The following is a 12,882-nucleotide window of genomic DNA, read 5'->3' as shown; positions in this document are numbered from 1 at the left end:
ATTCTTGTTTGTTCATAAATCATAATATCCTCCTTAAAGGACCACTATAGTGCCAGGAAAACCATAATCGTTTTCCTGGCACTATAGGGTCTCTAGGTCCCCCCCATCCTCAGAGACCCCTACCGCCGGGCTCTAGGGGGTGGTTGGGTTAAATCTTATCTGTTTTCCCCCGCTGGGCTCCCTCGGCGCAGGGAACTCTCCTCCTCCTTTTCGCCGTCATCGGCTGAATGCGCATGCACGGCAAGAGTCGCGCACGCATTCAATCAGTCCATAGGAAAGCATTCTCAATGCTTTCCTATGGACGCTGGCGTCTTCTCACTGTGAAAATCACAGTGAGAAGCTTGGAAGCGCTTGTAAATGAGACAGCCACTAGAGGCTGGATTAACCCATTTGTAAACATAGCAGGCAGGGTTAATCCTAGATGGACCTGGCACCCAGACCACTTCATTTAACTAAAGTGGTCTGGGTGCCTATAGTGGTCCTTTAACCCCTTAAGGACACATGACATGTCTGACACGTCATAATTCCCTTTTATTACAGAAGTTTGGTCCTTAAGGGGTTAATAGGATTTTTTTTTTTTGTAAATAGGATTTTTATTGGTTATTTTCGTATATTTTCAACGAGCAAAAGATGATACATCGGGACTCGCAGGTCCCAGTTATAACTTGTGGTTTCGATGTCAACAGTTGCATAAAGTCACAGTGTTTCATGGGCACATGCGCCCCTATGTTTTGAGGACTCGAAGGTCCCTTATTGAGTACAGTTTTGCAATTGTCTTTCAATGTAACTAACAATAAGACTCAGTTTATAAGTACATATAAGTTTTAGGTACCTGGAGCGTGTAGCAACTGTATATTTCGTATCATTATCTCGTACTTGTGGGTTCGCAAGCCCTCAGTGTCGACTGTTTCTCAGGTCCCTTACTTTGTGTCTGTGTGTAGGCGTATTTGTGTTGTAGTAGCCTTGTAGGCAGCCGGGACCCGGGTATCAACCGCTCCGTGTCTCCGCTGGTCACGTGTGTCTTCTACGTTTGTGTCTCTTGTCACGTGGTTGTGTGGGGTATCTCCTGCTCCACGCTACAGTGGGGGTCTAATCGGTGCGTTGTGTGGGTATTCTGCCCCCTCCCTTCTGTTCCCTTCAGGGGTTATTATCGTGTCTGTCTAGATGATTTCCTGGAATTATCCCTGGCGCTGGTGGTGCATGTGGGGCGGATACGTACTTGTGTTCCCCAAACCTGGTTTAGGCGGTAGGTGGAAGTCCTGGTACAGGCATTATGGGGTTGAGGGGTGGTGCCACTACGTTGGGGAGTCGCTATCTCCCTGAGTCTGTACTCGTGTTGTGTCTGCGGACTACAGTCAGGGTAGGGTTAAGAGCATGTCATTAAAGTCTGGTGTGGTAGTCCTTAGTATCCAATGTGTCCATGTGTTGAGGTACTTTTGGAAGGTGTCATTTGCTGTGTTGTGGAGTTCCTCAAGGGAACGTAGTTCCTCCATTTGTGTGAACCAAGTTTTTAGGGGTGGGGTGACTTGTTGCTTCCAGTATTAGGGTATCAGTGCCTTGGCTACATTCAATATACGGATAGTGAGCGATTTCTTATATGCGGTCCTAGGGGTCTGGGTGTGATGTAGCAGCATAGCTGCCGGGCTGAATGGTGGCGGGTCGTCTGTGTATTGGCAAATTATTTTGTGTATTGCTTTCCAGTAAGGGGTTATCTTATTGCAGTCCCACCATATGTGTAAGAGTGTGCCCTGTTCCTCCTCGCATCGCCAGCAGTGGGGAGAGTGTGTCGTGATTCGCGCATGTAGTGTTGCGGGAGTGTAGTACCATCGAGTCAGTAATTTATAAGCCATTTCTTGGGTCTTGCTAAAGCTGGAACAGTGATGTGTAAGATAGCATATTTTCTCCCATTCTCCTTTATCCAGTGTGTGGCCTAGTGCCATTTCCCACTTCCCCATAAATCTTGGTTGTTATGTTGGTGTGAGTGTGAGTAGTATGTTATATAAGATGGAGACTCCGTGTGCCAGCGGGCTAGGGTCTAGGCAGATATTCTCGAAAGTGGTGGTTGCCCTTGTCAGTATTGGACCCTGTGGGAGGGAGGCTATATAACTCCTAATTTGTTTGTATTTAAAATGTATCATGAGGGTGTGCTCAGATTGCCCCCGTAGGTCATCTACCGTTTTAGGGCCTCCCGGTGTGAGTACGTGTGTAAGTCTGAGCAACGGGTCTTGGATTAGGTCTTTGAATGCTCTCGGGTCCGTTCCCGGTGGGAAGTCAGGGTTATGCGTGAGTGGTAATAGGGGGTTAGGGTAAGTGGTTAGGCCATGTTTCCCTTTTGTGCGGTTCCATTCCCGTTTGTGTAAGGGGATTGTGTTGCGTTCCCCATGGGTGCCCCGGGCGGCAGCCACGGCAGCACCGCGACCGGGACTCCCGCTTCGTGTTCCTCCACCTGTTTCCATAGCTTGTGCGTACCTGATTTAGTCCATTCCACTATCCGTAGGAAATGGCATGCCCTGTAATATAGGGTGAAATCTGGCAGTGCCAGACCACCCCTGTCTTTCGGCTGCGTCAGCAGTGCGTGGCCGACCCTGTGTTTTTTCCCGTTCCACACATATTGGATCAGGGCTGTGCGTAGCGTTGCAAAATATGAGCGTGGGATCAGTATTGGGATAGCTTGGAACAGGTAGAGTAGGCGCGGTAGGAAGTTCATCTTCGCTACCTGTATCCTACCCAACCACGAAACGTGGGGGTGTGCCCATTCCTGCATCTCCGTGCGCATTCTTGCTAGTAAAGCAGTAAAATTTCTTTAATAGGATTTATTTGTATACACTCTAGTTAGTAAATAGCCCTGTTGGTAATTTAGACACATATCACGTAGTTTAACATCAATGCAATTCACAGTAACATGAGCTTTATAACAATAGACCCCCCACAGTTAGTGAATGTGGATCTCACAGCTTTATAGTAACAAGGTATCACAGAGATTTACAGAAATAAAACTCACAGTAAAGTTACAATCCATATGACAGGAACTCCAGCACTGAGTATAATTCTTATCAGGGCTAGATATAATATATAATACTGTGTCAGAGGCTCAGTATAATTCATATCAGGGCTAGATATAATATATAATACTGTGTCAGAGGCTCAGTATAATTCATATCAGGGCTAGATATAATATATAATACTGTGTCAGAGGCTCAGTATAATTCATATCAGGGCTAGATATAATATATAATACTGTGTCAGAGGCTCAGTATAATTCATATCAGGGCTAGATATAATATATAATACTGTGTCAGAGGCTCAGTATAATTCATATCAGGGCTAGATATAATATATAATACTGTGTCAGAGGCTCAGTATAATTCATATCAGGGCTAGATATAATATATAATACTGTGTCAGAGGCTCAGTATAATTCATATCAGGGCTAGATATAATATATAATACTGTGTCAGAGGCTCAGTATAATTCATATCAGGGCTAGATATAATATATAATACTGTGTCAGAGGCTCAGTATAATTCATATCAGGGCTAGATATAATATATAATACTGTGTCAGAGGCTCAGTATAATTCATATCAGGGCTAGATATAATATATAATACTGTGTCAGAGGCTCAGTATAATTCATATCAGGGCTAGATATAATATATAATACTGTGTCAGAGGCTCAGTATAATTCATATCAGGGCTAGATATAATATATAATACTGTGTCAGAGGCTCAGTATAATTCATATCAGGGCTAGATATAATATATAATACTGTGTCAGAGGCTCAGTATAATTCATATCAGGGCTAGATATAATATATAATACCGTGTCAGAGGCTCAGTATAATTCATATCAGGGCTAGATATAATATATAATGCTGTGTCAGAGGCTCAGTGTAATTCATATCAGGGCTAGATATAATATATAATACTGTGTCAGAGGCTCAGTATAATTCCTATCAGGGCTAGATATAATATATAATACTGTGTCAGAGGCTCAGTGTAATTCATATCAGGGCTAGATATAATATATAATACTGTGTCAGAGGCTCAGTATAATTCATATCAGGGCTAGATATAATATATAATACTGTGTCAGAGGCTCAGTATAATTCATATCAGGGCTAGATATAATATATAATACTGTGTCAGAGGCTCAGTATTATTCATATCAGGGCTAGATATAATATATAATACTGTGTCAGAGGCTCAGTATAATTCATATCAGGGCTAGATATAATATATAATACTGTGTCAGAGGCTCAGTATAATTCATATCAGGGCTAGATATAATATATAATACTGTGTCAGAGGCTTGGTATAATTCATATCAGGGCTAGATATAATATATAATACTGTGTCAGAGGCTCAGTATTATTCATATCAGGGCTAGATATAATATATAATACTGTGTCAGAGGCTCGGTATAATTCATATCAGGGCTAGATATAATATATAATACTGTGTCAGAGGCTCGGTATAATTCATATCAGGGCTAGATATAATATATAATACTGTGTCAGAGGCTCGGTATAATTCATATCAGGGCTAGATATAATATATAATACTGTGTCAGAGGCTCGGTATTATTCATATCAGGGCTAGATATAATATATAATACTGTGTCAGAGGCTCGGTATAATTCATATCAGGGCTAGATATAATATATAATACTGTGTCAGAGGCTCGGTATAATTCATATCAGGGCTAGATATAATATATAATACTGTGTCAGAGGCTCGGTATAATTCATATCAGGGCTAGATATAATATATAATACTGTGTCAGAGGCTCAGTATAATTCATATCAGGACTAGATATAATATATAATACTGTGTCAGAGGCTCAGTGTAATTCATATCAGGGCTAGATATAATATATAATACTGTGTCAGAGGCTCGGTATTATTCATATCAGGGCTAGATATAATATATAATACTGTGTCAGAGGCTCGGTATAATTCATATCAGGGCTAGATATAATATATAATACTGTGTCAGAGGCTCGGTATAATTCATATCAGGGCTAGATATAATATATAATACTGTGTCAGAGGCTCGGTATAATTCATATCAGGGCTAGATATAATATATAATACTGTGTCAGAGGCTCAGTATAATTCATATCAGGGCTAGATATAATATATAATACTGTGTCAGAGGCTCAGTATTATTCATATCAGGGCTAGATATAATATATAATACTGTGTCAGAGGCTCGGTATAATTCATATCAGGGCTAGATATAATATATAATACTGTGTCAGAGGCTCGGTATAATTCATATCAGGGCTAGATATAATATATAATACTGTGTCAGAGGCTCGGTATAATTCATATCAGGGCTAGATATAATATATAATACTGTGTCAGAGGCTCAGTATAATTCATATCAGGACTAGATATAATATATAATACTGTGTCAGAGGCTCAGTGTAATTCATATCAGGGCTAGATATAATATATAATACTGTGTCAGAGGCTCAGTATAATTCATATCAGGGCTAGATATAATATATAATACTGTGTCAGAGGCTCAGTATAATTCATATCAGGGCTAGATATAATATATAATACTGTGTCAGAGGCTCGGTATTATTCATATCAGGGCTAGATATAATATATAATACTGTGTCAGAGGCTCAGTATAATTCATATCAGGGCTGGATATAATATATAATACTGTGTCAGAGGCTCAGTATAATTCATATCAGGGCTAGATATAATATATAATACTGTGTCAGAGGCTCAGTATAATTCCTATCAGGGCTAGATATAATATATAATACTGTGTCAGAGGCTCAGTATAATTCATATCAGGGCTAGATATAATATATAATACCGTGTCAGAGGCTCAGTATAATTCATATCAGGGCTAGATATAATATATAATACTGTGTCAGAGGCTCAGTATAATTCATATCAGGGCTAGATATAATATATAATACTGTGTCAGAGGCTCAGTATAATTCCTATCAGGGCTAGCTATAATATATAATACTGTGTCAGAGGCTCAGTATTATTCATATCAGGGCTAGATATAATATATAATACTGTGTCAGAGGCTCAGTGTAATTCATATCAGGGCTAGATATAATATATAATACTGTGTCAGAGGCTCAGTATAATTCATATCAGGGCTAGATATAATATATAATACTGTGTCAGAGGCTCAGTATAATTCATATCAGGGCTAGATATAATATATAATACTGTGTCAGAGGCTCAGTATAATTCCTATCAGGGCTAGATATAATATATAATACTGTGTCAGAGGCTCAGTATAATTCCTATCAGGGCTAGATATAATATATAATACTGTGTCAGAGGCTCAGTATAATTTATATCAGGGCTAGATATAATATATAATACTGTGTCAGAGGCTCGGTATAATTCATATCAGGGCTAGATATAATATATAATACTGTGTCAGAGGCTCAGTATAATTCATATCAGGGCTAGATATAATATATAATACTGTGTCAGAGGCTCAGTATAATTTATATCAAGGCTAGATATAATATATAATACTGTGTCAGAGACTCAGTATAATTCATATCAGGGCTAGATATAATATATAATACTGTGTCAGAGGCTCAGTATAATTCATATCAGGGCTAGATATAATATATAATACTGTGTCAGAGGCTCAGTATAATTCATATCAGGGCTAGATATAATATATAATACTGTGTCAGAGGCTCGGTATAATTCATATCAGGGCTAGATATAATATATAATACTGTGTCAGAGGCTCAGTATAATTCATATCAGGGCTAGATATAATATATAATACTGTGTCAGAGGCTCGGTATAATTCATATCAGGGCTAGATATAATATATAATACTGTGTCAGAGGCTCAGTGTAATTCATATCAGGGCTAGATATAATATATAATACTGTGTCAGAGGCTCAGTATAATTTATATCAGGGCTAGATATAATATATAATACTGTGTCAGAGGCTCAGTATAATTCATATCAGGGCTAGATATAATATATAATACTGTGTCAGAGGCTCAGTATAATTTATATCAGGGCTAGATATAATATATAATACTGTGTCAGAGGCTCAGTATAATTCATATCAGGGCTAGATATAATATATAATACTGTGTCAGAGGCTCAGTATAATTCATATCAGGGCTAGATATAATATATAATACTGTGTCAGAGGCTCAGTATAATTCCTATCAGGGCTAGATATAATATATAATACTGTGTCAGAGGCTCAGTATAATTCATATCAGGGCTAGATATAATATATAATACCGTGTCAGAGGCTCAGTATAATTCATATCAGGGCTAGATATAATATATAATACTGTGTCAGAGGCTCGGTATAATTCATATCAGGGCTAGATATAATATATAATGCTGTGTCAGAGGCTCAGTATAATTCCTATCAGGGCTAGATATAATATATAATACTGTGTCAGAGGCTCAGTATAATTCATATCAGGGCTAGATATAATATATAATACTGTGTCAGAGGCTCAGTATAATTCATATCAGGGCTAGATATAATATATAATACTGTGTCAGAGGCTCGGTATAATTCATATCAGGGCTAGATATAATATATAATACTGTGTCAGAGGCTCGGTATAATTCATATCAGGGCTAGATATAATATATAATACTGTGTCAGAGGCTCGGTATAATTCATATCAGGGCTAGATATAATATATAATACTGTGTCAGAGGCTCGGTATAATTCATATCAGGGCTAGATATAATATATAATACTGTGTCAGAGGCTCGGTATAATTCATATCAGGGCTAGATATAATATATAATACTGTGTCAGAGGCTCGGTATAATTCATATCAGGGCTAGATATAATATATAATACTGTGTCAGAGGCTCGGTATAATTCATATCAGGGCTAGATATAATATATAATACTGTGTCAGAGGCTCGGTATAATTCATATCAGGGCTAGATATAATATATAATACTGTATCAGAGGCTCGGTATAATTCATATCAGGGCTAGATATAATATATAATACTGTGTCAGAGGCTCAGTATAATTCATATCAGGGCTAGATATAATATATAATACTGTGTCAGAGGCTCAGTATAATTCATATCAGGGCTAGATATAATATATAATACTGTGTCAGAGGCTCAGTATAATTCATATCAGGGCTAGATATAATATATAATACTGTGTCAGAGGCTCAGTATAATTCATATCAGGGCTAGATATAATATATAATACTGTGTCAGAGGCTCGGTATTATTCATATCAGGGCTAGATATAATATATAATACTGTGTCAGAGGCTCAGTATAATTCATATCAGGGCTAGATATAATATATAATACTGTGTCAGAGGCTCAGTATAATTCATATCAGGGCTAGATATAATATATAATACTGTGTCAGAGGCTCAGTATTATTCATATCAGGGCTAGATATAATATATAATACTGTGTCAGAGGCTCAGTATTATTCATATCAGGGCTAGATATAATATATAATACTGTGTCAGAGGCTTGGTATAATTCATATCAGGGCTAGATATAATATATAATACTGTGTCAGAGGCTCAGTATTATTCATATCAGGGCTAGATATAATATATAATACTGTGTCAGAGGCTTGGTATAATTCATATCAGGGCTAGATATAATATATAATACTGTGTCAGAGGCTCAGTATAATTCATATCAGGGCTAGATATAATATATAATACTGTGTCAGAGGCTCAGTATAATTCATATCAGGGCTAGATATAATATATAATACCGTGTCAGAGGCTCGGTATAATTCATATCAGGGCTAGATATAATATATAATACTGTGTCAGAGGCTCAGTATAATTCATATCAGGGCTAGATATAATATATAATACTGTGTCAGAGGCTCAGTGTAATTCATATCAGGGCTAGATATAATATATAATACTGTGTCAGAGGCTCGGTATAATTCATATCAGGGCTAGATATAATATATAATACCGTGTCAGAGGCTCGGTATAATTCATATCAGGGCTAGATATAATATATAATACTGTGTCAGAGGCTCAGTATAATTCATATCAGGGCTAGATATAATATATAATACTGTGTCAGAGGCTCAGTATAACTCATATCAGGGCTAGATATAATGACAGTGTATCTAGCTTGCAGCCATCTCTTCCTATCCTGAATCAGATTGGTAATATAGAGAGGGCACCCAGGGAGGCTTGGGCCCTGTCTTTACACGGGATTATTCGTATACTGCTTTTGCCGAACCGTTTCATTTCTTGCCATTCGGCAATAACACGTTAAACCATGGGATAGAACGCCCAGACAGGTGGAACGCGAATGTAACTCACCTGGAATTCGATCGCTCGCAGAACCCGGAAGTGAATGGAACGCACATGGACCGCATACCGGAAGTGGTCACACCGGCAGTGAACCGAAGCCCCCATTGTAGCCCCAGATCCCAGTATTGGGCAAGTAGTGGGACCTCCTGCGGGTTAATGCTGTATATGGAGGTAAATATATTCCAAGTTAGAAAAGTGCAGATATCACCTGGAGTTCATTTTCTAAGGATTTCATGTTCTGGGTCCTTTGGGCTCTGCTCTGTGAGGCTAATTGAATCCATATAGGGCTAGTGACGTCAGAGGGAGTAGTAGAGACAGTCCAAGGGCACTGGGAGAGGAGGGTTTGGTATGTGTGGGCTCCTGGTCAGTTCTATATTGCTGTTTATGATATGGATGTCATGTATGTTGGATCCACATCTCCTCTAACATTGGAGTTCTGTAGAATTGCCCCCAGAGCTGACAGTCAGGCAGCTGGAATTGTTTAGACCAGGTGTCCTGTTAAAGTTGGTTCCCCATAGAGATGTGTTACCTGATCTCTCAGGAACCCACATGTACACTGTCTGAAGAGGATGCTGAGTGAAGACTTGCAATGTAAGTAACGTTAAAGTGACACTCTAATCACCCAAAGGACAAATGTGCAAAAGAGAAAAACTCTTCACAAAAAAGGAACTTCAGCAAGCTAAAGTGCTGTATGGGTCCAGAGTGCCCCTTTAACCCCTTAAGGACCAAACTTCTGGAATAAAAGGGAATCATGACATGTCATACATGTCATGTGTCCTTAAGGGGTTAAGCACTGTAGCTTGCTGAAGTTTTTTATGTGTGGAGAGTTTTTTCTCTTTTGTATATTTTACAAAAAGTGAAGGTTTTCTTTTTTTTCAGAAATCGGCACTTTTATAAATTACCCTTGTTACTGGCTTCCAATTAGACGACCTGTCCTGTTACTTTTTGGTTTATTTAGCTTGGTGGAGTTAAACTCAAGAGGCACCAATTGCCCATTGCACCTGCCTTGCAAAGACGTGTCATTGAGCAGCATTGGGAAATCTGTGATTGGACGGCTACAGATAGTCTGGGCGTGGAAAAAGGGAAGGTCTTTCAAGGGCTGAAGACAGCAAGCTGTTTTTAGATGCAGTAGTACAGGGCTTCCCAAACTTTTATGGGCCGAGACCCACTTTTCAAAATGGTAATTTTTCGAGACCCACTTGCTTTTAATGCGTATTTTAAAAAGTGAACACCATGGCAATCTGCTTCAGAGGCATACGATTGGCACACCATGGCAAACCGCTTTAGAGGCATACAATTGGCAAACTATAGCAACCTGCTTTAGATGCATACAATTGGCACACCGTGGAAATCCGCTTTAGATGCATACAATTGGCATACCATTGCAATCAGCTTTAGATGCATAAAATTGGTACACCATGGCAATCAGCTTCAGAGGCATACAATTGGCACACCATGGCAAACCGCTTTAGAAGCATATAATTGGCAAACTATAGCAATCCGCTTTAGATGCATACAATTGGCACACCATGGCAATTCGCTTAAGATGCAAACAATTGGCATACCATTGCAATCAGTTTTAGATGCATACAATTGGTACATCATGACAGCTTTAAATACATAAACTTGGCACACCATGGCAATCAGCTTTAGATGCATAAACTTGGCACATCATGGCAATCAGCTTCAGAAGCATACAATTGGCACACCGTGGAAATCCACTTTAGATGCATACAATTGGCACACCATGGCAATCCGCTTTAGATGCATACAATTGGCATACCATTGCAATCAGTTTTAGATGCATACAATTGGTACATCATTGCAATCAGTTTTAGAGGCATACAATTGGAACATCATGACAGCTTTAAATACATAAACTTGGCACACCATGGCAATCAGCTTTAGATGCATAAACTTGGCATATCATGGCAATCACTTTTAGATGCATAAACGTGGCACATCATGGCAATCAGTTTCAGAAGCAGTCAATTGGCACACCATTGCAAACAGTCAGATGCATAAAATTGGCACACCGGCATAACATGGCAGTTTTAGAGGCATAATTTTGATATATCATGGCAGTTTTAGAGGCAGAAACTTTACACATCATGGCAATCAGTTTTAGAGACATACAACTGCTTACTCACAGACTCCGAATCAGAAATGTTGTTGTCCTGCTCTTTCATCCAGGCACCTCACGTTGATTATCCTAGTGGTGGAACTAATGTAGAGAGGACCGTGGTGCAAGTATGTTTTCTGGGCCCCCATCTAGTGAAAGTGTGGCCAAAAGGTAGATCTCCATCTGTCGGAGAACTTCAACAATTATATGCCAGATGGAGATCTACCATTTGCACATCATTGCAGGGTTATATTTGTGAGCAGTGTTTGAATGTAAGCATGTTTTTGTATTAAGTATATGTGTGCATGTATGGGTGTATTTGTATGTACTGTTGCTATTGGAATGTAGTGGTGTACTTGTTTGTAATGTTTGCGTCTGAATGCAGGGGTGTTTGTATATGTAGTGTAGGACTTTAAATGCAGGTGTGCTTTTTGTGTGTAGTGTTGGTGTTTGAATGAAGGGGTGTTTGTAGATCATTTTAGTGTTTTAATGCAGGGGTGTGTTTGTATGTAATGTTTGCATTTGATTGCAGTGTGTGTGTGTGTATATTGTGTTTATAAAATATACATATACCCAATGTGTGTTTCAATGTAAGCATGTTTTTTGTATGGAGTATGTGTGCAGTGTATACACACACACAGACACACAAATACACACATTGACACAGCGATACACACAATGACACTTAGTTTCCCACACACAGATACACAGACACTCATGTACACAGATACACACAGACACACAAATACACACACACACACCGACACAAAAGGACACGCAGAGACAGGAGGTGAGGGTGACAGTGTGGGAGGGAGTGTGTACTGGTAACAGTGTGGGGGGCAGTGTGAGAAAGGGTTACAGTGGGCGGGCAGGGGGAGAAAGGGTTACAGTGGGCGGGCAGGGGGAGAAAGGGTTACAGTGGGCGGGCAGGGGGAGAAAGGGTTACAGTGGGCAGGCAGGGGGAGAAAGGGTTACAGTGGGCAGGCAGGGGGAGAAAGGGTTACAGTGGGCAGGCAGGGGGAGAAAGGGTTACAGTGGGCAGGCAGGGGGAGAAAGGGTTACAGTGGGCAGGCAGGGGGAGAAAAGGTTACAGTGGGCAGGCAGGGGGAGAAAGGGTTACAGTGGGCAGGCAGGGGGAGAAAGGGTTACAGTGGGCAGGCAGGGGGAGAAAGGGTTACAGTGGGCAGGCAGGGGGAGAAAGGGTTACAGTGTGGGGGGGCAGGGGGAGAAAAGGCGACAGTGGGGGGGCAGGGGGAGAAAAGGTTACAGTGTGGGGAGAGGGGCAGGGAGAGAAGGGGTTACAGTGGGGGGTAGGCAGAGAAGGGGTTACAGTGGGGGAGGGGCAGGGAGAGAAGGGTTAGTGGGGAGGGTAGGCAGAGAAGGGGTTACAGGGGGGAGAGGGGCAGGCAGAGAAGGGGTTACAGTGGGGGGTGGAGGGCAGGCAGATA

At 40.1% G+C, this 12,882-nt stretch overlaps 1 protein-coding gene and 1 pseudogene across 2 annotated transcripts in view; one reads left to right on the top strand and one right to left on the bottom strand.

The window, feature by feature from the left end:
* LOC134574823 (zinc finger protein 850-like) overlaps positions 1-12,882 on the bottom strand; it is an 86,331-nt pseudogene that overhangs the window by 21,043 nt on the left and 52,406 nt on the right.
* The window catches only part of LOC134574565 (gastrula zinc finger protein XlCGF26.1-like), a 27,594-nt gene continuing 24,130 nt past the window's right edge, over positions 9,419-12,882 (top strand). Inside the window, exon 1 of one of the 2 annotated variants that reach the window (XM_063433689.1) lies at positions 9,419-9,903. The gene's annotated coding sequence lies outside the window, so the exon portion shown is untranslated. The remainder of the gene's footprint in view (positions 9,904-12,882) is intronic. The other variant, XM_063433690.1, reaches the window with a different exon arrangement.

This window comes from Pelobates fuscus, chromosome 10 (assembly GCF_036172605.1).
Source record: "Pelobates fuscus isolate aPelFus1 chromosome 10, aPelFus1.pri, whole genome shotgun sequence".
Classification (NCBI taxonomy): Eukaryota; Metazoa; Chordata; class Amphibia; order Anura; family Pelobatidae; genus Pelobates; species Pelobates fuscus.
The sequence above is the reverse complement of the archived record's forward strand: the minus strand, read 5'-3'. Positions and strand labels throughout refer to the sequence as shown.